Consider the following 26,258-nt stretch of genomic DNA (forward strand, 5'->3'; position numbering starts at 1 on the left):
CACCAGTAGAATCTTATATAGTGTCATGTCACAAGGAATGTCATTGTATTTGAGAAGTGGTGACAATGTGGAGCCTTATTTCATTGGTTTTATTCTCACATGTTGCTTCTTTGGGGGTGTTTATTTCCAAAATGATGCTATCCACATAAGTCACAGTTTATGGACAGAGAAAAATAGAAACTAATATCTAACAGTTACATTTCTCTGCTTAGCCATTCAGACAACACAAGTTTCATGTTAGATGTATTTTCAATATGATTGGAAAAGATAAGTATTTTTTTCTAGTTTTAGGTAATGGCTAAAGAGTCCTATATATAGCACAAAATTTAGTTATGATATGTATTGGTGCCAAAGAGAATTGGATTTCTAGTGCATAAATCATCATCTATTTTAAATCACTGCTGTGGTCGGACTTACCTTCTTAAACTCATTTTAATGTATGTCACATGTTAAATTAGGTTGAATGCCCACAGCATCACTGTTGATACAAATCTCAGAAACCATATTCCGGTGGTTAACATCAGCAGTGCCATTGTTGCTTCCCAAAGTGGCAGAACCTTGGAGTGAGTTGCATAGTGGGTGTGTTCAGCTGGATTGGTAGCGCTGAAATACTCATTAGCACTCTGAGGGTCGAAAGCGTCACCTGGCACATGAACAAGAGCAGATTCCTAATCAGTAGTGAAGCTATCACACTTGTGTTCTCTTCTAAGCAAGTTTCAAGAACAGGGTCAGAATGTTGTCGAGGGGGAGAGAACGAGGAGGAAGGAGAGAAAATGGCGTCCGCAGATTACAGTACCTAATGCCATGCTGCAGCCCAGCAGGGCTACAGTGCTTACACAGCCCAGCCAACTCAAGGATGCACAGACCACCCAGGCCTATGGGAAACAAAGCTATGGAACCTATGGACAGCCTACTGATATCAGCTCAGAGCACTGCCACCTACAGGCAGACTGCATATGTGACTTCATATGGACAGCCTCCCACTGGTGATACCACTCCAACTGCCCCCAGGCATACAGCCAGACTGTTCAAGGATGTGGCACTGGTGCTCATGACACCACCACTGCTCCAGTCACCACAACCCAAGCCTCTTGTGCAGCTCAGTCTGCATATGGCACCCAGCCTGCCTACCCAGCCTATGGCCAGCAGCCAGCAGCCGCTGCACCTGCAAGACCACAGGATGTAAAGAGCCCACTGAGACTAGTGAACCTCAATCTAGCACAGCGGGTTATAACCAGCCCAGCCTAGGGTATGGACAGAGTAATTACAGATATCCCCAAGCACCTGGGAGCTACCCCATGCAGCCAGTCCCTGCACCTCCACCCTATCCTCCTACACATCGTATCCTACACATCCTATCTTTCTCTTCACAGCCAACTAGTTATGATCAGAGCAGTTAATCTCAGCAGAGCATCTATGGGCAACCTAGCAACTATGGGCAGCAGAGTAGCTATGGTCAACAAGGCAGCTATGGGCAGCAGCCTCCCACTAGTTACCCCCCTCAGACTGGATCCTACAGCTAGGCTCCAAGTCAATATAGCCAACAGAGCAGCAGCTACGGGGAGCAGAGTTCATTCCGACAGGACCACACCACATGGTGTCGGGGGCAGGAGTCTGGAGGATTTTCCAACCAGGAGAGAACCAGAGCATGAGTGGCCCTGATAACCGGGAGAGGAGAAGAAGGGGATTTAATCATGGAGGCATGAGCAGAGGTGGGCAGGGAGGAGGACGCAGTGGAATGGGCTCTAGAGAGCGAGGTGGCATCAATAAGCCCGGTGGACCCATGGATGAAGGACCAGGTCCTGATCTAGGCCTTCATATAGATCCTGATGAGGATTCTGACAACAGTGCAATTTATGTGCAAGGTTTAAATGACAATGTGACTCTGGATGATCTGGCAGACTTCGGTAAGCAGTGTGGGGTTGTCAAGATGAACAAGAGAACTGGAGAACTCATGATCCACATCTATTTGGATAAGGAAACAGGAAAGCCTAAAGGTGACGCCACAGTGGCCTATGAAGATCTGCCACCTGCCAAGGCTGCTGTGGAATGGTTTGATGGAAAAGATATTCAAGGAAGAAAACTTAAAGCTTCTCTTGCCTGAAAGAAGCCTCCAAAAAATAGCAAGTGGAGTGGCATGCCACCTCATGAGGGCAGAGGGATGCCACCACCACTCTGTGGAGGTCATAATAGCCCAAGAGGTCCCAAAGGAACCATGGGTCCCATGGGAGGCATTGGAGGAGAGGAGGGGGCTTCCCAACACGAAAACCCTGGGGCTCCTGAGGGACCCCCTTGTGGAGGAGGAAATGTCCAGCACTGAGCCAGAGATTGGCAGTGTCCCATGGCGGGCTGTGGAACCCAGAACTTGACCTGGGAACAGAATGCAATCAGTGTAAGGACCAAAACCTGAGGGCTTCTGCCCGCTACCATTCCAACCTCCGGGATGTGATCGTGGCCGAGGCGGCAGTGTTGCCATGCAGGGAAGAAAGGGTGTCCTTATGGATCGTGGTGGTCCTGGAGAAATGTTCTGAGGTGGCAGAGGTGGAGAGAAACGTGGCTTCTGAGGTGACCATAGCTTGGACCGAGGTGGACTTGGTTGAGGAATACGACATGGTCCTGAGGATCTTCCTGGACCATTGGTGGAACCCATGATAGAAAGAAGTGGTGGACCTGGAGGTCCTGGAAGGCCTGCGTAAATGGAATAAGGTGAGCACAGTCAGGAACTTAGAGACCGGCCGTACTCGAGAGACCTGAACAGCTGCATGGATGACCAGATTTATTTTATTTGCACCAGAAAATATTTTAAATTTATAATTCCATATATATAATGTTGACCACAACATCATGATTATTACTCTCTGTACTTTAGTATTTTCACCATTTCTGAAGTAACATTAAAAGAAGTTAAATCCTAGTGAGCAGAGTTTTTTATTTTCTTTTAAAGATGGCTGTTTTAGACTTAGCAATGGGAACCCCTTGTGAGCATACTCAGTATCGTTTTGGACTACCAAGGGAGCCTCAAATTGTAACAAGGTTCATGGTTGTGATTGTTTTCAAAAACATTCCAAATGTTTATTGTCTGTCAACAAGTAATGTTGCAGAGGGTCCATGGTGTCACCATGTGCATACAGGAACAAGGTCATCATCAGCATGTGGTCTCCCCCTTGCATGCCCAGTGTAAGTCCTAAAGAACATGTGTGATCCATTGTGGTGTCGTAAAGTGTAATTTTCTCAGATTCCTGAAGAGTGTCACATCTGTGACTTGTACCTGGAAATGAAGGTAATTCAGTGTCGGCGGTAGGCTGGGGCACAACGCCATTGTCATAATTTGCAGGAAGAAATCCTTCAGGCTTGGTTTCTTCAACCTTTAAGGAAATTTTGACATCTTAGTTTTCATTAAATATGTCACTGATTTTTGTTCACTTTAGAAGAACTTATCTGTTAACACCAGGGTCTTGATGTATAGGCCTCAAATATTTGTTAGCTCAGGGAATTTTATCACTATATCCACAAATATTGTGTAACCTTTGATTCCTTTCTGTTTGATTCCATGCCAGATATTGAGAATATTAAAAGGTGACCTGCTCAGCTTTATTATGTGTGTACGGGGGAGGGGTATGGAGAGGGAAGAGAAAAACCTTCACAAGGTGGATCTCTATTATCAGCTGGTGAGGCTGTCCTGGTGGCCTGCAGCGAGGTTGAGGCAGACTTATGGACCCTGTTGGTCCTGGAGAAATGTCCCGAGGAGGCAGAGGTGGAGACAGATGTGGCTTCTGAGGTGTCCGTAGCTTGGACCGAGATGGTTTTTGTGGAGGAATACGACGTGGTCCTGGGGCTCCTCCTGGACCGTTGATGGAACAGATGGAATGAAGAGGAGGTGAATCTGGAGGCCCTGATGGCTCTGTTTAAAAGGATAAAGACGAAAACTGTCAGGAATTTAGAGACCGGCCCTACTAGAGATACCTGCAGAGCTGCATGGATGAACAGATTTATTCTCTGAACCCAGAAAATGTTTTACATTCATAATTCCACATTTATCATGTTGGCCACAACATCATGAGTATTACTGTCTGTACTTTCGTATTTTAACCATTTGTGAAGAAACATTAAAACAATTAAATGGTAGTTTTCTGATTTTTTTTCCCCTTTCAAGTTGCTTGTTAGATGACTTGACAATGGGAACCTCTTGTGAGCATACTCAGTATCATTGTGGAGAACCCAGAGGGCCTCTAATTGCAACAAAGTTCATAGTTGTGATTGTTTTCAAATACATTCCAAATGTTTAATAACTGTCAAAACTAATGTTGCAGAGGGTCCATGGTGTCACCAGTGTGGCTACCAAGAGCAAGCTTAGGGTCAGCATGTGGTCTCCAACTTGCATGCCCAGTGTAAGTCCTAAACAACGTGTGTGACCCATTGTGTTGTCGTGAAGTGCAATTTTCTCATAATCCTGATGAGTGTCAACGCTGTGACTTGTACCTTGAAATGAAGGTAATTCAGTGTCGGCGGTAGGCTGAGGCACAACGCCATTGTCATCATTTGCAGGAAGAAATCCTTCCGGCTTGGTCTCTTCAACCTTTAAGGAAATTTTGAGATCTTAGTTTTCATTTAAAATGTCACAAATTTTTATCCTCTTTAGAAGAACTTATCTGTTCATGCCAGTGTCTTGATTTATAGTCCCCAAATATTTCTTTGCTCAGGGAAATTTTATCACTATATCCACTGCTATCGGTTAACCTCTGCTTCCTTTCTGTTTGATTCAAAGCCGAGAGTTTGAGAATCCTAACAGGGGAAATGCTCAGCTTTATATGTGTGTGTGTGTGTGCGTGGGGGGTGAGAGGTGGACAGAGAATAACCTTCACAAGGTGGCTCTCTGTTTTCACCTGGTGAGGCTGCCCTGGTGGCATGCAGCGAGGTTGAGGCAGACTTCTGGACCCTGTTGGTCCTGCAGAAATGTCCCGAGGAGGCAGAAGTGGAGGCAGAGGTGGCTTCTGAGATATCCGTAGCTTGGACCGAGGTGGCTTTGGTGGAGGAATACGACGTGGTCCTGGGGCTCCTCCAGGACCATTGATGGAACAGATGGAATGAGAAAGAGGTGGTCCTGGAGGCCCTGAAGGATCTGCATAAAAGGATAAAGACGAAAACAGTCAGGAACTTAGAGACCGGCCCTACTAGAGATACCTGCAGAGCTGCATGGATGACCAGATTTATTCTCTGAAGCCAGAACATGTTTTACATTCATAATCCCATATTTATGATGTTGGCCACAACATCATGAGTATTACTGTCTCTACTCTAGTATTTTCACCATTTGTGAAGAAACATTAAAACAATTAAATGGTAGTTTGCTGAGTTTATTTTTTTCCTTTCAAGTTGCTTGTTTGAAGACTTGACAATGTGAACCCCTTGGGAGCATACTCAGTATCATTGTGGAGGACCTAGAGGGCATCTAATTGCAACAAAGTTCATAGTTGTGATTGTTTTCAAATACATTCCAAATGTTTAATAACTGTCAAAACTAATGTTGCAGAGGGTCCATGGTGTCACCAGTGGGCTACCAAGAGCAAGCTTAGGGTCAGCATGTGGTCTCCCCTTGCATGCCCAGTGTAAATCCTAAAGAACGTGTGTGATCCATTGTGGTGTCGTGAAGTGCAATTTTCTCAGAATCCTGAAGACAGTCACCTCTGTGACTTGTACCTTGAAATGAAGGTAATTCAGTGTCGCTGGTAGGCTGAGGCACAACGCCATTGTCATAATTTGCAGGAAGAAATCCTTCCGGCTTGGTCTCTTCAACCTTTAAGGAAATTTTGAGATCTTAGTTTTCATTAAAAATGTCACAAATTTTTATCCACTTTAGAAGAACTAATCTGTTCATGCCAGGGTCTTTATTTATAGTCCCCAGATATTTCTTTGCTCAGGGAAATTTTATCACTATATCCACTGCTATCGGTTAAATTCTGCTTCCTTTCTGTTTCATTCAAAGCCGAGAGTTTGAGAATCTTAAAAGGAAAACTGCTCAGCTTTATATGTGTGTGTGGGGGTGTGGGAGGTGGACAGAGAATAACCTTCACAAGATGGCTCTCTGTTTTCACCTGGTGAGGCTGTCCTGGTGGCATGCAGCGAGGTTGAAGCAGACTTCTGGACCCTGTTGGTCCTGCAGAAATGTCCCGAGGAGGCAGAGGTGGAGGTAGAGGTGGCTTCTGAGATATCCGTAGCTTGGACCGAGGTGGCTTTGGTGGAGGAATACGACGTGGTCCTGGGGCTCCTCCAGGACCATTGATGGAACAGATGGAATGAGAAAGAGGTGGTCCTGGAGGCCCTGAAGTATCTGCATAAAAGGATAAAGACGAAAACAGTCAGGAACTTAGAGACCGGCCATACTAGAGATACCTGCAGAGCTGCATGGATGACCAGATTTATTCTCTGAACCCAGAAAATGTTTTACATTCATAATCCCATATTTATGATGTTGGCCACAACATCATGAGTATTGCTGTCTGTACTCTAGTATTTTCACCATTTGTGAAGAAACATTAAAACAATTAAATGGTAGGTTGCTGAGTTTATTTTTTTCCTTTCAAGTTGCTTGTTTGAAGACTTGACAATGGGAACCCCTTGTGAGCATACTCAGTATCATTGTGGAGGACCTAGAGGGCCTCTAATTGCAACAAAGTTCATGGTTGTGATTGTTTTCAAATACATTCCAAATGTTTAATAACTCTCAAAACTAATGTTGCAGAGGGTCCATGGTGTCACCAGTGTGGCTACCAAGAGCAAGCTTAGGGTCAGCATGTGGTCTCCCCTTGTCATGCCCAGTGTAAGTCCTAAAGAACGTGTGTGATCCATTCTGGTGTCGTGAAGTGCAATTTTCTCAGAAACCTGAAGACAGTCACCTCTGTGACTTGTACCTTGAAATGAAGGTAATTCAGTGTCGCTGGTAGGCTGAGGCACAACGCCATTGTCATAATTTGCAGGAAGAAATCCTTCCGGCTTGGTCTCTTCAACCTTTAAGGAAATTTTGAGATCTTAGTTTTCATTAAAAATGTCACTGATTTTTATCCACTATAGAAGAACTAATCTGTTCATGCCAGGGTCTTGATTTATAGTCCCCAAATATTTCTTTTCTCAGGGAAATTTTATCACTATATCCACTGCTATCGGTACTTCCTTTCTGTTTGATTCAAAGCCGAGAGTTTGAGAATCGTAACAGGGGAACTGCTCAGTTTTATATGTGTGTTGGGGGGGGGGGTGGGAGGTGGACAGAGAATAACCTTCACAAGGTGGCTCTCTGTTTTCACCTGGTGAGGCTGCCCTGGTGGCATGCAGCGAGGTTGAGGCAGACTTCTGGACCCTGTTGGTCCTCCAGTAATGTCCCGAGGAGGCAGAAGTGGAGGCAGAGGTGGCTTCAGAGATATCCGTAGCTTGGACCGAGGTGGCTTTGGTGGAGGAATACGACGTGGTCCTCGGGCTCCTCCAGGACCATTGATGGAACAGTTGGAATGAGAAAGAGGTGGTCCTGGAGGCCCTGAAGGATCTGCGTAAAACGATAAAGACGAAAACAGTCAGGAACTTAGAGCCCGGCCCTACTTGAGATACTTGCAGAGCTGCATGGATGACCAGATTTATTCTCTGAACCCAGAACATGTTTTACATTCATAATCCCATATTTATGATGTTGGCCACAACATCATGAATATTACTGTCTGTACTCTAGTATTTTCACCATTTGTGAAGAAACATTAAAACAATTAAATGGTAGTTTGCTGAGTTTATTTTTTTCCTTTCAAGTTGCTTGTTTGAAGACTTGACAATGGGAACCCTTTGTGAGCATACTCAGTATCATTGTGAAGAACCTAGAGGGCCTCTAATTGCAACAAAGTTCATAGTTGTGATTGTTTTCAAATACATTCCAAATGTTTAATAACTGTCAAAACTAATGTTGCAGAGGGTCCATGGTTTCACCAGTGGGCTACCAAGAGCAAGCTTAGGGTAAGCATGTGGTCTCCCCCTTGCATGCCCAGTGTAAGTCCTAAAGAACGTGTGTGATCCATTCTGGTGTCGTGAAGTGCAATTTTCTCAGAATCCTGAAGACTGTCACCTCTGTGACTTGTACCTTGAAATGAATGTAATTCAGTGTCGGCGGTAGGCTGAGGCACAACGCCATTGTCATAATTTGCAGGAAGAAATCCTTCCGGCTTGGTCTCTTCAACCTTTAAGGAAATTTTGAGATCTTAGTTTTCATTAAAAATGTCACTGATTTTTATCCACTTTAGAAGAACTTATCTGTTCATGCCAGGGTCTTGATTTATAGTCCCCAAATATTTCTTTGCTCAGGGAAATTTTATCACTATATCCACTGCTATTGGTTAACCTCTGCTTCCTTTCTGTTTCATTCAAAGCCAAGAGTTTGAGAATCTTAAAAGGGGACCTGCTCAGCTTTATATGTGTGTGTGTGGGGGGGTGGTAGACAGAGAATAACCTTCACAAGGTGGCTCTCTGTTTTCAACTGGTGAGGCTGCCCTGGTGGCATGCAGTGAGGTTGAGGCAGACTTATGGACCCTGTTGTTCCTCCAGAAATGTCCCGAGGAGGCAGAGGTGGCTTCAGAGATATCCGTAGCTTGGACCGAGGTGGCTTTGGTGGAGGAATAAGACGTGGTCCTCGGGCTCCTCCAGGACCATTGATGGAACTGTTGGAATGAGAAAGAGGTGGTCCTGGAGGCCCTGAAGGATCAGCGAAAAACGATAAAGACGAAAACAGTCAGGAACTTAGAGCCCGGCCCTACTTGAGATACTTGCAGAGCTGCATGGATGACCAGATTTATTCTCTGAACCCAGAACATGTTTTACATTCATAATCCCATATTTATGATGTTGGCCACAACATCATGAATATTACTGTCTGTACTCTAGTATTTTCACCATTTGTGAAGAAACATTAAAACAATTAAATGGTAGTTTGCTGAGTTTATTTTTTTCCTTTCAAGTTGCTTGTTTGAAGACTTGACAATGGGAACCCTTTGTGAGCATACTCAGTATCATTGTGAAGAACCTAGAGGGCCTCTAATTGCAACAAAGTTCATAGTTGTGATTGTTTTCAAATACATTCCAAATGTTTAATAACTGTCAAAACTAATGTTGCAGAGGGTCCATGGTTTCACCAGTGGGCTACCAAGAGCAAGCTTAGGGTAAGCATGTGGTCTCCCCCTTGCATGCCCAGTGTAAGTCCTAAAGAACGTGTGTGATCCATTCTGGTGTCGTGAAGTGCAATTTTCTCAGAATCCTGAAGACTGTCACCTCTGTGACTTGTACCTTGAAATGAATGTAATTCAGTGTCGGCGGTAGGCTGAGGCACAACGCCATTGTCATAATTTGCAGGAAGAAATCCTTCCGGCTTGGTCTCTTCAACCTTTAAGGAAATTTTGAGATCTTAGTTTTCATTAAAAATGTCACTGATTTTTATCCACTTTAGAGGAACTTATCTGTTCATGCCTGGGACTTGATTTATAGTCCCCAAATATTTCTTTTCTCAGGGAAATTTTATCACTATATCCACTGTTATCGGTACTTCCTTTCTGTTTGATTCAAAGCCGAGAGTTTGAGAATCGTAACAGGGGAACTTCTCAGCTTTATATGTGTGTTGGGGGGGGGGGGAGGTGGACAGAGAATAACCTTCACAAGGTGGCTCTCTGTTTTCACCTGGTGAGGCTGCCCTGGTGGCATGCAGCGAGGTTGAGGCAGACTTCTGGACCCTGTTGGTCCTGCAGAAATGTCCCGAGGAGGCAGAAGTGGAGGCAGAGGTGGCTTCTGAGATATCCGTAGCTTGGACCGAGGTGGCTTTGGTGGAGGAATACGACGTGGTCCTGGGGCTCTTCCAGGACCATTGATGGAACAGATGGAATGAGAAAGAGGTGGTCCTGGAGGCCCTGAAGGATCTGCATAAAAGGATAAAGATGAAAACACTCAGGAACTTAGAGACCGGTCCTACTAGAGATACCTGCAGAGCTGCATGGATGACCAGATTTATTCTCTGAACCCAGAAAATGTTTTACATTCATAATCCCATATTTATGATGTTGGCCACAACATCATGAGGATTACTGTCTGTACTCTAGTATTTTCACCATTTGTGAAGAAACATTAAAACAATTAAATGGTAGTTTGCTGAGTTTATTTTTTTCCTTTCAAGTTGCTTGTTTGAAGACTTGACAATGGGAACCCTTTGTGAGCATACTCAGTATCATTGTGGAGAACCTAGAGGGCCTCTAATTGCAACAAAGTTCATAGTTGTGATTGTTTTCAAATACATTCCAAATGTTTAATAACTGTCAAAACTAATGTTGCAGAGGGTCCATGGTGTCACCAGTGTGGCTACCAAGAGCAAGCTTAGGGTCAGAATGCGGTCTCCCCCTTTCATGCCCAGTGTAAGTCCTAAAGAACGTGTGTGATCCATTGTGGTGTCGTGAAGTGCAATTTTCTGAGAATCCAGAAGACTGTCACCTCTGTGACTTGTACCTTGAAATGAAGGTAATTCTGTTTCGCTGGTAGGCTGAGGCACAACGCCATTGTCATAATTTGCAGGAAGAAATCCTTCCGGCTTGGTCTCTTCAACCTTTAAGGAAATTTTGAGATCTTAGTTTTCATTAAGAATGTCACTGATTTTTATCCACTTTAGAAGAACTTATCTGTTCATGCCAGGGTCTTGATTTATAGTCCCCAAATATTTCTTTTCTCAGGGAAATTTTATCACTATATCCACTGCTATCGGTTAACCTCTGCTTCCTTTCTGTTTCATTCAAAGCCAAGAGTTTGAGAATCTTAAAAGGGGACCTGCTCAGCTTTATATGTGTGTGGGGGGGGGGTTGGTGGATAGAGAATAACCTTCACAAGGTGGCTCTCTGTTTTCACCTGGTGAGGCTGCCCTGGTGGCATGCAGTGAGGTTGAGGCAGACTTATGGACCCTGTTGTTCCTGCAGAAATGTCCCGAGGAGGCAGAGGTGGCTTCAGAGATATCCGTAGCTTGGACCGAGGTGGCTTTGGTGGAGGAATACGACGTGGTCCTCGGGCTCCTCCAGGACCATTGATGGAACAGATGGAATGAGAAAGAGGTGGTCCTGGAGGCCCTGAAGGATCTGCGTAAAACGATAAAGACGAAAACAGTCAGGAACTTAGAGCCCGGCCCTACTTGAGATACTTGCAGAGCTGCATGGATGACCAGATTTATTCTCTGAACCCAGAACATGTTTTACATTCATAATCCCATATTTATGATGTTGGCCACAACATCATGAATATTACTGTCTGTACTCTAGTATTTTCACCATTTGTGAAGAAACATTAAAACAATTAAATGGTAGTTTGCTGAGTTTATTTTTTTCCTTTCAAGTTGCTTGTTTGAAGACTTGACAATGGGAACCCTTTGTGAGCATACTCAGTATCATTGTGAAGAACCTAGAGGGCCTCTAATTGCAACAAAGTTCATAGTTGTGATTGTTTTCAAATACATTCCAAATGTTTAATAACTGTCAAAACTAATGTTGCAGAGGGTCCATGGTTTCACCAGTGGGCTACCAAGAGCAAGCTTAGGGTAAGCATGTGGTCTCCCCCTTGCATGCCCAGTGTAAGTCCTAAAGAACGTGTGTGATCCATTCTGGTGTCGTGAAGTGCAATTTTCTCAGAATCCTGAAGACTGTCACCTCTGTGACTTGTACCTTGAAATGAATGTAATTCAGTGTCGGCGGTAGGCTGAGGCACAACGCCATTGTCATAATTTGCAGGAAGAAATCCTTCCGGCTTGGTCTCTTCAACCTTTAAGGAAATTTTGAGATCTTAGTTTTCATTAAAAATGTCACTGATTTTTATCCACTTTAGAGGAACTTATCTGTTCATGCCTGGGACTTGATTTATAGTCCCCAAATATTTCTTTTCTCAGGGAAATTTTATCACTATATCCACTGTTATCGGTACTTCCTTTCTGTTTGATTCAAAGCCGAGAGTTTGAGAATCGTAACAGGGGAACTTCTCAGCTTTATATGTGTGTTGGGGGGGGGGAGGTGGACAGAGAATAACCTTCACAAGGTGGCTCTGTGTTTTCACCTGGTGAGGCTGCCGTGGTGGCATGCAGCGAGGTTGAGGCAGACTTCTGGACCCTGTTGGTCCTGCAGAAATGTCCCGAGGAGGCAGAAGTGGAGGCAGAGGTGGCTTCTGAGATATCCGTAGCTTGGACCGAGGTGGCTTTGGTGGAGGAATACGACGTGGTCCTGGGGCTCTTCCAGGACCATTGATGGAACAGATGGAATGAGAAAGAGGTGGTCCTGGAGGCCCTGAAGGATCTGCATAAAAGGATAAAGATGAAAACACTCAGGAACTTAGAGACCGGTCCTACTAGAGATACCTGCAGAGCTGCATGGATGACCAGATTTATTCTCTGAACCCAGAAAATGTTTTACATTCATAATCCCATATTTATGATGTTGGCCACAACATCATGAGGATTACTGTCTGTACTCTAGTATTTTCACCATTTGTGAAGAAACATTAAAACAATTAAATGGTAGTTTGCTGAGTTTATTTTTTTCCTTTCAAGTTGCTTGTTTGAAGACTTGACAATGGGAACCCTTTGTGAGCATACTCAGTATCATTGTGGAGAACCTAGAGGGCCTCTAATTGCAACAAAGTTCATAGTTGTGATTGTTTTCAAATACATTCCAAATGTTTAATAACTGTCAAAACTAATGTTGCAGAGGGTCCATGGTGTCACCAGTGTGGCTACCAAGAGCAAGCTTAGGGTCAGAATGCGGTCTCCCCCTTTCATGCCCAGTGTAAGTCCTAAAGAACGTGTGTGATCCATTGTGGTGTCGTGAAGTGCAATTTTCTGAGAATCCAGAAGACTGTCACCTCTGTGACTTGTACCTTGAAATGAAGGTAATTCTGTTTCGCTGGTAGGCTGAGGCACAACGCCATTGTCATAATTTGCAGGAAGAAATCCTTCCGGCTTGGTCTCTTCAACCTTTAAGGAAATTTTGAGATCTTAGTTTTCATTAAGAATGTCACTGATTTTTATCCACTTTAGAAGAACTTATCTGTTCATGCCAGGGTCTTGATTTATAGTCCCCAAATATTTCTTTGCTCAGGGAAATTTTATCACTATATCCACTGCTATCGGTTAACCTCTGCTTCCTTTCTGTTTCATTCAAAGCCAAGAGTTTGAGAATCTTAAAAGGGGACCTGCTCAGCTTTATATGTGTGTGTGTGGGGGGTTGGTGGATAGAGAATAACCTTCACAAGGTGGCTCTCTGTTTTCACCTGGTGAGGCTGCCCTGGTGGCATGCAGTGAGGTTGAGGCAGACTTATGGACCCTGTTGTTCCTGCAGAAATGTCCCGAGGAGGCAGAGGTGGCTTCAGAGATATCCGTAGCTTGGACCGAGGTGGCTTTGGTGGAGGAATACGACGTGGTCCTCGGGCTCCTCCAGGACCATTGATGGAACAGATGGAATGAGAAAGAGGTGGTCCTGGAGGCCCTGAAGGATCTGCGTAAAACGATAAAGACGAAAACAGTCAGGAACTTAGAGCCCGGCCCTACTTGAGATACTTGCAGAGCTGCATGGATGACCAGATTTATTCTCTGAACCCAGAACATGTTTTACATTCATAATCCCATATTTATGATGTTGGCCACAACATCATGAGGATTACTGTCTGTACTCTAGTATTTTCACCATTTGTGAAGAAACATTAAAACAATTAAATGGTAGTTTGCTGAGTTTATTTTTTTCCTTTCAAGTTGCTTGTTTGAAGACTTGACAATGGGAACCCTTTGTGAGCATACTCAGTATCATTGTGAAGAACCTAGAGGGCCTCTAATTGCAACAAAGTTCATAGTTGTGATTGTTTTCAAATACATTCCAAATGTTTAATAACTGTCAAAACTAATGTTGCAGAGGGTCCATGGTTTCACCAGTGGGCTACCAAGAGCAAGCTTAGGGTAAGCATGTGGTCTCCCCCTTGCATGCCCAGTGTAAGTCCTAAAGAACGTGTGTGATCCATTCTGGTGTCGTGAAGTGCAATTTTCTCAGAATCCTGAAGACTGTCACCTCTGTGACTTGTACCTTGAAATGAATGTAATTCAGTGTCGGCGGTAGGCTGAGGCACAACGCCATTGTCATAATTTGCAGGAAGAAATCCTTCCGGCTTGGTCTCTTCAACCTTTAAGGAAATTTTGAGATCTTAGTTTTCATTAAAAATGTCACCGATTTTTATCCACTTTAGAGGAACTTATCTGTTCATGCCTGGGACTTGATTTATAGTCCCCAAATATTTCTTTTCTCAGGGAAATTTTATCACTATATCTACTGCTATCGGTACTTCCTTTCTGTTTGATTCAAAGCCGAGAGTTTGAGAATCGTAACAGGGGAACTTCTCAGCTTTATATGTGTGTTGGGGGGGGGGAGGTGGACAGAGAATAACCTTCACAAGGTGGCTCTGTGTTTTCACCTGGTGAGGCTGCCGTGGTGGCATGCAGCGAGGTTGAGGCAGACTTCTGGACCCTGTTGGTCCTGCAGAAATGTCCCGAGGAGGCAGAAGTGGAGGCAGAGGTGGCTTCTGAGATATCCGTAGCTTGGACCGAGGTGGCTTTGGTGGAGGAATACGACGTGGTCCTGGGGCTCTTCCAGGACCATTGATGGAACAGATGGAATGAGAAAGAGGTGGTCCTGGAGGCCCTGAAGGATCTGCATAAAAGGATAAAGATGAAAACACTCAGGAACTTAGAGACCGGTCCTACTAGAGATACCTGCAGAGCTGCATGGATGACCAGATTTATTCTCTGAACCCAGAAAATGTTTTACATTCATAATCCCATATTTATGATGTTGGCCACAACATCATGAGGATTACTGTCTGTACTCTAGTATTTTCACCATTTGTGAAGAAACATTAAAACAATTAAATGGTAGTTTGCTGAGTTTATTTTTTTCCTTTCAAGTTGCTTGTTTGAAGACTTGACAATGGGAACCCTTTGTGAGCATACTCAGTATCATTGTGGAGAACCTAGAGGGCCTCTAATTGCAACAAAGTTCATAGTTGTGATTGTTTTCAAATACATTCCAAATGTTTAATAACTGTCAAAACTAATGTTGCAGAGGGTCCATGGTGTCACCAGTGTGGCTACCAAGAGCAAGCTTAGGGTCAGAATGCGGTCTCCCCCTTTCATGCCCAGTGTAAGTCCTAAAGAACGTGTGTGATCCATTGTGGTGTCGTGAAGTGCAATTTTCTGAGAATCCAGAAGACTGTCACCTCTGTGACTTGTACCTTGAAATGAAGGTAATTCTGTTTCGCTGGTAGGCTGAGGCACAACGCCATTGTCATAATTTGCAGGAAGAAATCCTTCCGGCTTGGTCTCTTCAACCTTTAAGGAAATTTTGAGATCTTAGTTTTCATTAAGAATGTCACTGATTTTTATCCACTTTAGAAGAACTTATCTGTTCATGCCAGGGTCTTGATTTATAGTCCCCAAATATTTCTTTGCTCAGGGAAATTTTATCACTATATCCACTGCTATCGGTTAACCTCTGCTTCCTTTCTGTTTCATTCAAAGCCAAGAGTTTGAGAATCTTAAAAGGGGACCTGCTCAGCTTTATATGTGTGTGTGTGGGGGGTTGGTGGATAGAGAATAACCTTCACAAGGTGGCTCTCTGTTTTCACCTGGTGAGGCTGCCCTGGTGGCATGCAGTGAGGTTGAGGCAGACTTATGGACCCTGTTGTTCCTGCAGAAATGTCCCGAGGAGGCAGAGGTGGCTTCAGAGATATCCGTAGCTTGGACCGAGGTGGCTTTGGTGGAGGAATACGACGTGGTCCTCGGGCTCCTCCAGGACCATTGATGGAACAGATGGAATGAGAAAGAGGTGGTCCTGGAGGCCCTGAAGGATCTGCGTAAAACGATAAAGACGAAAACAGTCAGGAACTTAGAGCCCGGCCCTACTTGAGATACTTGCAGAGCTGCATGGATGACCAGATTTATTCTCTGAACCCAGAACATGTTTTACATTCATAATCCCATATTTATGATGTTGGCCACAACATCATGAGGATTACTGTCTGTACTCTAGTATTTTCACCATTTGTGAAGAAACATTAAAACAATTAAATGGTAGTTTGCTGAGTTTATTTTTTTCCTTTCAAGTTGCTTGTTTGAAGACTTGACAATGGGAACCCTTTGTGAGCATACTCAGTATCATTGTGAAGAACCTAGAGGGCCTCTAATTGCAACAAAGTTCATAGTTGTGATTGTTTTCAAATACATTCCAAATGTTTAATAACTGTCAAAACTAATGTTGCAGAGGGTCCATGGTTTCACCAGTGGGCTACCAAGAGCAAGCTTAGGGTAAGCATGTGGTCTCCCCCTTGCATGCCCAGTGTAAGTCCTAAAGAACGTGTGTGATCCATTCTGGTGTCGTGAAGTGCAATTTTCTCAGAATCCTGAAGACTGTCACCTCTGTGACTTGTACCTTGAAATGAATGTAATTCAGTGTCGGCGGTAGGCTGAGGCACAACGCCATTGTCATAATTTGCAGGAAGAAATCCTTCCGGCTTGGTCTCTTCAACCTTTAAGGAAATTTTGAGATCTTAGTTTTCATTAAAAATGTCACCGATTTTTATCCACTTTAGAGGAACTTATCTGTTCATGCCTGGGACTTGATTTATAGTCCCCAAATATTTCTTTTCTCAGGGAAATTTTATCACTATATCTACTGCTATCGGTACTTCCTTTCTGTTTGATTCAAAGCCGAGAGTTTGAGAATCGTAACAGGGGAACTTCTCAGCTTTATATGTGTGTTGGGGGGGGGGAGGTGGACAGAGAATAACCTTCACAAGGTGGCTCTCTGTTTTCACCTGGTGAGGCTGCCCTGGTGGCATGCAGCGAGGTTGAGGCAGACTTCTGGACCCTGTTGGTCCTGCAGAAATGTCCCGAGGAGGCAGAAGTGGAGGCAGAGGTGGCTTCTGAGATATCCGTAGCTTGGACCGAGGTGGCTTTGGTGGAGGAATACGACGTGGTCCTGGGGCTCTTTTAGGACCATTGATGGAACAGATGGAATGAGAAAGAGGTGGTCCTGGAGGCCCTGAAGGATCTGCATAAAAGGATAAAGATGAAAACACTCAGGAACTTAGAGACCGGTCCTACTAGAGATACCTGCAGAGCTGCATGGATGACCAGATTTATTCTCTGAACCCAGAAAATGTTTTACATTCATAATCCCATATTTATGATGTTGGCCACAACATCATGAGGATTACTGTCTGTACTCTAGTATTTTCACCATTTGTGAAGAAACATTAAAACAATTAAATGGTAGTTTGCTGAGTTTATTTTTTTCCTTTCAAGTTGCTTGTTTGAAGACTTGACAATGGGAACCCTTTGTGAGCATACTCAGTATCATTGTGGAGAACCTAGAGGGCCTCTAATTGCAACAAAGTTCATAGTTGTGATTGTTTTCAAATACATTCCAAATGTTTAATAACTGTCAAAACTAATGTTGCAGAGGGTCCATGGTGTCACCAGTGTGGCTACCAAGAGCAAGCTTAGGGTCAGAATGCGGTCTCCCCCTTTCATGCCCAGTGTAAGTCCTAAAGAACGTGTGTGATCCATTGTGGTGTCGTGAAGTGCAATTTTCTGAGAATCCAGAAGACTGTCACCTCTGTGACTTGTACCTTGAAATGAAGGTAATTCAGTGTCGCTGGTAGGCTGAGGCACAACGCCATTGTCATAATTTGCAGGAAGAAATCCTTCCGGCTTGGTCTCTTCAACCTTTAAGGAAATTTTGAGATCTTAGTTTTCATTAAGAATGTCACTGATTTTTATCCACTTTAGAAGAACTTATCTATTCATGCCAGGGTCTTGATTTATAGTCCCCAAATATTTCTTTTCTCAGGGAAATTTTATCACTATATCCACTGCTATCTGTTAACCTCTGCTTCCTTTCTGTTTCATTCAAAGCCAAGAGTTTGAGAATCTTAAAAGGGGAACTGCTCAGCTTTATATGTGTGTGTGTGGGGGGGGGGGTGGTGGACAGAGAATAACCTTCACAAGGTGGCTCTCTGTTTTCACCTGGTGAGGCTGCCCTGGTGGCATGCAGTGAGGTTGAGGCAGACTTATGGACCCTGTTGTTCCTGCAGAAATGTCCCGAGGAGGCAGAGGTGGCTTCAGAGATATCCGTAGCTTGGACCGAGGTGGCTTTGGTGGAGGAATACGACGTGGTCCTCGGGCTCCTCCAGGACCATTGATGGAACAGATGGAATGAGAAAGAGGTGGTCCTGGAGGCCCTGAAGGATCTGCGTAAAACGATAAAGACGAAAACAGTCAGGAACTTAGAGCCCGGCCCTACTTGAGATACTTGCAGAGCTGCATGGATGACCAGATTTATTCTCTGAACCCAGAACATGTTTTACATTCATAATCCCATATTTATGATGTTGGCCACAACATCATGAATATTACTGTCTGTACTCTAGTATTTTCACCATTTGTGAAGAAACATTAAAACAATTAAATGGTAGTTTGCTGAGTTTATTTTTTTCCTTTCAAGTTGCTTGTTTGAAGACTTGACAATGGGAACCCTTTGTGAGCATACTCAGTATCATTGTGAAGAACCTAGAGGGCCTCTAATTGCAACAAAGTTCATAGTTGTGATTGTTTTCAAATACATTCCAAATGTTTAATAACTGTCAAAACTAATGTTGCAGAGGGTCCATGGTTTCACCAGTGGGCTACCAAGAGCAAGCTTAGGGTAAGCATGTGGTCTCCCCCTTGCATGCCCAGTGTAAGTCCTAAAGAACGTGTGTGATCCATTCTGGTGTCGTGAAGTGCAATTTTCTCAGAATCCTGAAGACTGGCACCTCTGTGACTTGTACCTTGAAATGAATGTAATTCAGTGTCGGCGGTAGGCTGAGGCACAACGCCATTGTCATAATTTGCAGGAAGAAATCCTTCCGGCTTGGTCTCTTCAACCTTTAAGGAAATTTTGAGATCTTAGTTTTCATTAAAAATGTCACTGATTTTTATCCACTTTAGAGGAACTTATCTGTTCATGCCTGGGACTTGATTTATAGTCCCCAAATATTTCTTTTCTCAGGGAAATTTTATCACTATATCCACTGTTATCGGTACTTCCTTTCTGTTTGATTCAAAGCCGAGAGTTTGAGAATCGTAACAGGGGAACTTCTCAGCTTTATATGTGTGTTGGGGGGGGGGGGAGGTGGACAGAGAATAACCTTCACAAGGTGGCTCTCTGTTTTCACCTGGTGAGGCTGCCGTGGTGGCATGCAGCGAGGTTGAGGCAGACTTCTGGACCCTGTTGGTCCTGCAGAAATGTCCCGAGGAGGCAGAAGTGGAGGCAGAGGTGGCTTCTGAGATATCCGTAGCTTGGACCGAGGTGGCTTTGGTGGAGGAATACGACGTGGTCCTGGGGCTCTTCCAGGACCATTGATGGAACAGATGGAATGAGAAAGAGGTGGTCCTGGAGGCCCTGAAGGATCTGCATAAAAGGATAAAGATGAAAACACTCAGGAACTTAGAGACCGGTCCTACTAGAGATACCTGCAGAGCTGCATGGATGACCAGATTTATTCTCTGAACCCAGAAAATGTTTTACATTCATAATCCCATATTTATGATGTTGGCCACAACATCATGAGGATTACTGTCTGTACTCTAGTATTTTCACCATTTGTGAAGAAACATTAAAACAATTAAATGGTAGTTTGCTGAGTTTATTTTTTTCCTTTCAAGTTGCTTGTTTGAAGACTTGACAATGGGAACCCTTTGTGAGCATACTCAGTATCATTGTGGAGAACCTAGAGGGCCTCTAATTGCAACAAAGTTCATAGTTGTGATTGTTTTCAAATACATTCCAAATGTTTAATAACTGTCAAAACTAATGTTGCAGAGGGTCCATGGTGTCACCAGTGTGGCTACCAAGAGCAAGCTTAGGGTCAGAATGCGGTCTCCCCCTTTCATGCCCAGTGTAAGTCCTAAAGAACGTGTGTGATCCATTGTGGTGTCGTGAAGTGCAATTTTCTGAGAATCCAGAAGACTGTCACCTCTGTGACTTGTACCTTGAAATGAAGGTAATTCTGTTTCGCTGGTAGGCTGAGGCACAACGCCATTGTCATAATTTGCAGGAAGAAATCCTTCCGGCTTGGTCTCTTCAACCTTTAAGGAAATTTTGAGATCTTAGTTTTCATTAAGAATGTCACTGATTTTTATCCACTTTAGAAGAACTTATCTGTTCATGCCAGGGTCTTGATTTATAGTCCCCAAATATTTCTTTGCTCAGGGAAATTTTATCACTATATCCACTGCTATCGGTTAACCTCTGCTTCCTTTCTGTTTCATTCAAAGCCAAGAGTTTGAGAATCTTAAAAGGGGACCTGCTCAGCTTTATATGTGTGTGTGTGGGGGGTTGGTGGATAGAGAATAACCTTCACAAGGTGGCTCTCTGTTTTCACCTGGTGAGGCTGCCCTGGTGGCATGCAGTGAGGTTGAGGCAGACTTATGGACCCTGTTGTTCCTGCAGAAATGTCCCGAGGAGGCAGAGGTGGCTTCAGAGATATCCGTAGCTTGGACCGAGGTGGCTTTGGTGGAGGAATACGACGTGGTCCTCGGGCTCCTCCAGGACCATTGATGGAACAGATGGAATGAGAAAGAGGTGGTCCTGGAGGCCCTGAAGGATCTGCGTAAAACGATAAAGACGAAAACAGTCAGGAACTTAGAGCCCGGCCCTACTTGAGATACTTGCAGAGCTGCATGGATGACCAGATTTATTCTCTGAACCCAGAACATGTTTTACATTCATAATCCCATATTTATGATGTTGGCCACAACATCATGAATATTACTGTCTGTACTCTAGTATTTTCACCATTTGTGAAGAAACATTAAAACAATTAAATGGTAGTTTGCTGAGTTTATTTTTTTCCTTTCAAGTTGCTTGTTTGAAGACTTGACAATGGGAACCCTTTGTGAGCATACTCAGTATCATTGTGAAGAACCTAGAGGGCCTCTAATTGCAACAAAGTTCATAGTTGTGATTGTTTTCAAATACATTCCAAATGTTTAATAACTGTCAAAACTAATGTTGCAGAGGGTCCATGGTTTCACCAGTGGGCTACCAAGAGCAAGCTTAGGGTAAGCATGTGGTCTCCCCCTTGCATGCCCAGTGTAAGTCCTAAAGAACGTGTGTGATCCATTCTGGTGTCGTGAAGTGCAATTTTCTCAGAATCCTGAAGACTGTCACCTCTGTGACTTGTACCTTGAAATGAATGTAATTCAGTGTCGGCGGTAGGCTGAGGCACAACGCCATTGTCATAATTTGCAGGAAGAAATCCTTCCGGCTTGGTCTCTTCAACCTTTAAGGAAATTTTGAGATCTTAGTTTTCATTAAAAATGTCACTGATTTTTATCCACTTTAGAAGAACTTATCTGTTCATGCCAGAGTCTTGATTTATAGTCCCCAAATATTTCTTTTCTCAGGGAAATTTTATCACTATATCCACTGCTATTGGTTAACCTCTGCTTCCTTTCTGTTTGATTCAAAGCCGAGAGTTTGAGAATCGTAACAGGGGAACTTCTCAGCTTTATATGTGTGTTGGGGGGGTGGGAGGTGGACAGAGAATAACCTTCACAAGGTGGCTCTCTGTTTTCACCTGGTGAGGCTGCCCTGGTGGCATGCAGTGAGGTTGAGGCAGACTTATGGACCCTGTTGTTCCTGCAGAAATGTCCCGAGGAGGCAGAGGTGGCTTCAGAGATATCCGTAGCTTGGACCGAGGTGGCTTTGGTGGAAGAATACGACGTGGTCTTCGGGCTTCTCCAGGACCATTGATGGAACTGTTGGAATGAGAAAGAGGTGGTCCTGGAGGCCCTGAAGGATCTGCGTAAAACGATAAAGACGAAAACAGTCAGGAACTTAGAGCCCGGCCCTACTTGAGATACTTGCAGAGCTGCATGGATGACCAGATTTATTCTCTGAACCCAGAACATGTTTTACATTCATAATCCCATATTTATGATGTTGGCCACAACATCATGAGGATTACTGTCTGTACTCTAGTATTTTCACCATTTGTGAAGAAACATTAAAACAATTAAATGGTAGTTTGCTGAGTTTATTTTTTTCCTTTCAAGTTGCTTGTTTGAAGACTTGACAATGGGAACCCTTTGTGAGCATACTCAGTATCATTGTGAAGAACCTAGAGGGCCTCTAATTGCAACAAAGTTCATAGTTGTGATTGTTTTCAAATACATTCCAAATGTTTAATAACTGTCAAAACTAATGTTGCAGAGGGTCCATGGTTTCACCAGTGGGCTACCAAGAGCAAGCTTAGGGTAAGCATGTGGTCTCCCCCTTGCATGCCCAGTGTAAGTCCTAAAGAACGTGTGTGATCCATTCTGGTGTCGTGAAGTGCAATTTTCTCAGAATCCTGAAGACTGTCACCTCTGTGACTTGTACCTTGAAATGAATGTAATTCAGTGTCGGCGGTAGGCTGAGGCACAACGCCATTGTCATAATTTGCAGGAAGAAATCCTTCCGGCTTGGTCTCTTCAACCTTTAAGGAAATTTTGAGATCTTAGTTTTCATTAAAAATGTCACCGATTTTTATCCACTTTAGAGGAACTTATCTGTTCATGCCTGGGACTTGATTTATAGTCCCCAAATATTTCTTTTCTCAGGGAAATTTTATCACTATATCTACTGCTATCGGTACTTCCTTTCTGTTTGATTCAAAGCCGAGAGTTTGAGAATCGTAACAGGGGAACTTCTCAGCTTTATATGTGTGTTGGGGGGGGGGGAGGTGGACAGAGAATAACCTTCACAAGGTGGCTCTCTGTTTTCACCTGGTGAGGCTGCCCTGGTGGCATGCAGCAAGGTTGAGGCAGACTTCTGGACCCTGTTGGTCCTGCAGAAATGTCCCGAGGAGGCAGAAGTGGAGGCAGAGGTGGCTTCTGAGATATCCGTAGCTTGGACCGAGGTGGCTTTGGTGGAGGAATACGACGTGGTCCTGGGGCTCTTTTAGGACCATTGATGGAACAGATGGAATGAGAAAGAGGTGGTCCTGGAGGCCCTGAAGGATCTGCATAAAAGGATAAAGATGAAAACACTCAGGAACTTAGAGACCGGTCCTACTAGAGATACCTGCAGAGCTGCATGGATGACCAGATTTATTCTCTGAACCCAGAAAATGTTTTACATTCATAATCCCATATTTATGATGTTGGCCACAACATCATGAGGATTACTGTCTGTACTCTAGTATTTTCACCATTTGTGAAGAAACATTAAAACAATTAAATGGTAGTTTGCTGAGTTTATTTTTTTCCTTTCAAGTTGCTTGTTTGAAGACTTGACAATGGGAACCCTTTGTGAGCATACTCAGTATCATTGTGGAGAACCTAGAGGGCCTCTAATTGCAACAAAGTTCATAGTTGTGATTGTTTTCAAATACATTCCAAATGTTTAATAACTGTCAAAACTAATGTTGCAGAGGGTCCATGGTGTCACCAGTGTGGCTACCAAGAGCAAGCTTAGGGTCAGAATGCGGTCTCCCCCTTTCATGCCCAGTGTAAGTCCTAAAGAACGTGTGTGATCCATTGTGGTGTCGTGAAGTGCAATTTTCTGAGAATCCAGAAGACTGTCACCTCTGTGACTTGTACCTTGAAATGAAGGTAATTCAGTGTCGCTGGTAGGCTGAGGCACAACGCCATTGTCATAATTTGCAGGAAGAAATCCTTCCGGCTTGGTCTCTTCAACCTTTAAGGAAATTTTGAGATCTTAGTTTTCATTAAGAATGTCACTGATTTTTATCCACTTTAGAAGAACTTATCTATTCATGCCAGGGTCTTGATTTATAGTCCCCAAATATTTCTTTTCTCAGGGAAATTTTATCACTATATCCACTGCTATCTGTTAACCTCTGCTTCCTTTCTGTTTCATTCAAAGCCAAGAGTTTGAGAATCTTAAAAGGGGACCTGCTCAGCTTTATATGTGTGTGTGTGGGGGGGGGGTGGTGGACAGAGAATAACCTTCACAAGGTGGCTCTCTGTTTTCACCTGGTGAGGCTGCCCTGGTGGCATGCAGTGAGGTTGAGGCAGACTTATGGACCCTGTTGTTCCTGCAGAAATGTCCCGAGGAGGCAGAGGTGGCTTCAGAGATATCCGTAGCTTGGACCGAGGTGGCTTTGGTGGAGGAATACGACGTGGTCCTCGGGCTCCTCCAGGACCATTGATGGAACAGATGGAATGAGAAAGAAGTGGTCCTGGAGGCCCTGAAGGATCTGCGTAAAACGATAAAGACGAAAACAGTGAGGAACTTAGAGCCCGGCCCTACTTGAGATACTTGCAGAGCTGCATGGATGACCAGATTTATTCTCTGAACCCAGAACATGTTTTACATTCATAATCCCATATTTATGATGTTGGCCACAACATCATGAATATTACTGTCTGTACTCTAGTATTTTCACCATTTGTGAAGAAACATTAAAACAATTAAATGGTAGTTTGTTGAGTTTATTTTTTTCTTTTCAAGTTGCTTGTTTGAAGACTTGACAATGGGAACCCTTTGTGAGCATACTCAGTATCATTGTGAAGAACCTAGAGGGCCTCTAATTGCAACAAAGTTCATAGTTGTGATTGTTTTCAAATACATTCCAAATGTTTAATAACTGTCAAAACTAATGTTGCAGAGGGTCCATGGTTTCACCAGTGGGCTACCAAGAGCAAGCTTAGGGTAAGCATGTGGTCTCCCCCTTGCATGCCCAGTGTAAGTCCTAAAGAACGTGTGTGATCCATTCTGGTGTCGTGAAGTGCAATTTTCTCAGAATCCTGAAGACTGTCACCTCTGTGACTTGTACCTTGAAATGAATGTAATTCAGTGTCGGCGGTAGGCTGAGGCACAATGCCATTGTCATAATATGCAGGAAGAAATCCTTCCGGCTTGGTCTCTTCAACCTTTAAGGAAATTTTGAGATCTTAGTTTTCATTAAAAATGTCACTGATTTTTATCCACTTTAGAAGAACTTATCTGTTCATGCCAGGGTCTTGATTTATAGTCCCCAAATATTTCTTTTCTCAGGGAAATTTTATCACTATATCCACTGCTATTGGTTAACCTCTGCTTCCTTTCTGTTTGATTCAAAGCCGAGAGTTTGAGAATCGTAACAGGGGAACTTCTCAGCTTTATATGTGTGTTGGGGGGGTGGGAGGTGGACAGAGAATAACCTTCACAAGGTGGCTCTCTGTTTTCAACTGGTGAGGCTGCCCTGGTGGCATGCAGTGAGGTTGAGGCAGACTTATGGACCCTGTTGTTCCTGCAGAAATGTCCCGAGGAGGGAGAGGTGGCTTCAGAGATATCCGTAGCTTGGACCGAGGTGGCTTTGGTGGAGGAATACGACGTGGTCTTCGGGCTTCTCCAAGACCATTGATGGAACAGTTGGAATGAGAAAGAGGTGGTCCTGGAGGCCCTGAAGGATCTGCATAAAAGGATAAAGACGAAAACAGTCAGGAACTTAGAGCCCGGCCCTACTTGAGATACTTGCAGAGCTGCATGGATGACCAGATTTATTCTCTGAACCCAGAACATGTTTTACATTCATAATCCCATATTTATGATGTTGGCCACAACATCATGAGGATTACTGTCTGTACTCTAGTATTTTCACCATTTGTGAAGAAACATTAAAACAATTAAATGGTAGTTTGCTGAGTTTATTTTTTTCCTTTCAAGTTGCTTGTTTGAAGACTTGACAATGGGAACCCTTTGTGAGCATACTCAGTATCATTGTGAAGAACCTAGAGGGCCTCTAATTGCAACAAAGTTCATAGTTGTGATTGTTTTCAAATACATTCCAAATGTTTAATAACTGTCAAAACTAATGTTGCAGAGGGTCCATGGTTTCACCAGTGGGCTACCAAGAGCAAGCTTAGGGTAAGCATGTGGTCTCCCCCTTGCATGCCCAGTGTAAGTCCTAAAGAACGTGTGTGATCCATTCTGGTGTCGTGAAGTGCAATTTTCTCAGAATCCTGAAGACTGTCACCTCTGTGACTTGTACCTTGAAATGAATGTAATGCAGTGTCGGCGGTAGGCTGAGGCACAACGCCACTGTCATAATTTGCAGGAAGAAATCCTTCCGGCTTGGTCTCTTCAACCTTTAAGGAAATTTTGAGATCTTAGTTTTCATTAAAAATGTCACCGATTTTTATCCACTTTAGA

The 26,258-nt window shown here is 43.7% G+C and overlaps 1 protein-coding gene and 1 pseudogene across 4 annotated transcripts in view; both read left to right on the forward strand.

The window, feature by feature from the left end:
- Positions 1-26,258, forward strand: part of LOC142832198 (ankyrin repeat and SOCS box protein 3-like) — a 152,223-nt gene that overhangs the window by 91,318 nt on the left and 34,647 nt on the right. The gene's annotated exons all lie outside the window — the stretch shown is intronic.
- On the forward strand, positions 774-2,583 carry LOC142832197 (RNA-binding protein EWS pseudogene; annotated as a pseudogene).

Source organism: Microtus pennsylvanicus, chromosome 12, assembly GCF_037038515.1.
Source record: "Microtus pennsylvanicus isolate mMicPen1 chromosome 12, mMicPen1.hap1, whole genome shotgun sequence".
Lineage (NCBI taxonomy): Eukaryota > Metazoa > Chordata > Mammalia > Rodentia > Cricetidae > Microtus > Microtus pennsylvanicus.